Below are 2,218 nucleotides of genomic sequence, written 5' to 3'. Positions count from 1 at the left end.
GAGAGAGAGAGAGAGAGAGAGAGAGAGAGAGAGAGAGAGAGAGGAAGTCCTAAAGAGTCTGTCTCCCTCTCCCCAGGGCCTTGCTCCAAAGACTTCAAGGCCATAAGACTCTACAGACCTAGGGGTCTAGGCCAGACAAGACTGCATAATCACAGCTTCCTTTCCTGGCCATCCAGAGAGCTTTGGTGTCTATCTCCTGTTCCGGTTGGGCTGCTCAGGTAATGGTGTGAGGCAGAGGTGAGGTGGAGAAGCTGTGAGGTTATGCTGACTTACACTGGGGTGAAAGAGAGGGACATCCAGGAGGGGGACGAAAGGCAAGGAAGAGAATAGCTGTGCTGGGTTCTTTTGTTCTTCTGACAGAACAGGGTGGGGGCAGCTCTTGTCCAGGGAAGGGTGGGGCCATGAGCCAGAGACAGGTGAAGAGGCTGGGCAGGTTTGGGGTAGAGTGTGGATTCTATGAGAAATGTAGTGACTTGGAGGCAGCTCATCTTCATTTGGATCACACATTTACCCACTGAACACATGTACTGCCCTCTACGGAGGGCCAGGCCTGTGTGAGGCACAGGGACACAGCAACAAACAAAACAGCCTTGCTCCCTGTGCTCAGGAGCTGACATACTAGTGAAGACGCCCGATGAATAAATGCACACACGTGTGGAATAATGTTGAGTGGTGCTAGGTGCTTAGCTAGAGAGAAGGGGGACATGGGGGAGGGGGCAGAGGCCTATTGCTTGAAGCTGAGCCCCAGGAAAAGGAGCCACCATGTGAGACGGGAGCAGAGCATCCCCAGTGGTAGGAACGGCCTGTGCAGAGATCCCAAGATGGAAACGATGTGATGGCTCAGAGAACTGATGGGCTGCGCAGGAAGGCCAGAGACAGGTGAAGAGGCTGGGCCGGCTCCTGAGGTTTGGGGGGAGAAGTGTGGATTTTATGGGAAGTGTAGTGGTTAGAAACCACTGGAGGGTCTAAACAAGGGGAAGGCGTGACATGGTTGACATTTAGGAAGGTCACCTTGGTGCTGTATGGAGAGTGGACTGGATGAGACAGAGAGACTCAGAGAGCTCCTGGTCAATCGTCCGGATGGGAAATGATGGTGTCCTTAGCCAGGACGATGGCTCTGGAGATGGAAGAGGAAGGCTGAAGTTGTCATCTGTTTGGGAGGTAGACTCAGGACTTGCCAAAAAATTGTAGTATGTGGAGTGAGGGGAAGGTGGGGCCAAGGATGACCCCAAGTTTACTTACCCAAATGCCTGCACAGAGGTGGTGCCATTTACACTGATCCCTCTGGGAGGAGAGAATGACCTCCCGAGAGCCCAGTGTGGAGAGGAGAGGAGGGCAAGGAGAAGGGGAAACAAGTGGGGTCCACAATGGCAGGTTAGGAGTCGGAGGGCAAGGGGTCCGCAGACAAAGGTATCCTCGCTGCAGACAGCAGCAGAGGGGCAAGGCCAGGCTGCCCTAAAGGAACGGCGCGACGGGGCCCTTCAGAGCACCTCAGAGCCCTGGTGCTGCGGGAAACCAGGGGTCAGCGAGCCCACCCAGGCCTGGCTTCCCCATTACCCCGGGGGCTGGCGCCCAGGGCCAGGCAGACATCCCCGACCTGATGAGACCCTTCCTTTCGCACAGCCCGGGTTTTGCGTTGTTGTTTTAAATGGCCACGTAAGTACGATTCTACCCTCGTAAACGTGTCCAGTGCTGCTCATTGGTGCGCCTTGTCAAGTGGCGGCCACCACCCTCTGCGCGGCTCCAAGACCCACCTCCCTCCCGCACGGGCTAAACCTTTCTCCTCGCTTCCCCCTGCGAGGTACAGTGGCCAGCCCCTTCCGCCCGAGAATCTTAGGTTCAACAATCAACGAAAGGTCCTCGAAGCCGGAACGAACGGCCACTTCCCCAGCGGGATCCGGCCGCGATTGCTTTCATCTTTCTCTAGTGCTCGTGGCTGCAGCTTGTATCCTAGTCTCCGGCCCGGGTCGGTGCGGACGGTCTGGCTGCGACACCTGAGAAGTCCGCACTGAGCCGGTGACGCGAGCGGCCTTCCCCCGCACCGAGCACCGGGGCCGCGTCCCCCGTGTTCCCCGCGCTCGGTTGCGTAGTCGCGCGCCTGCGAGAGGAAACGAACTAGGTGTGCGCCGGACGCTCCCGGCCCACGTGACCTGCCCCAAACGGGCTCCGTCACGTGACAGTGGAGTTGCAAACGTTTTCCTCACGTGACGGAGGCCCG

Source organism: Myotis davidii, unplaced genomic scaffold, assembly GCF_000327345.1.
Source record: "Myotis davidii unplaced genomic scaffold, ASM32734v1 scaffold425, whole genome shotgun sequence".
NCBI lineage: Eukaryota > Metazoa > Chordata > Mammalia > Chiroptera > Vespertilionidae > Myotis > Myotis davidii.
This window is presented reverse-complemented; position numbering follows the sequence as displayed.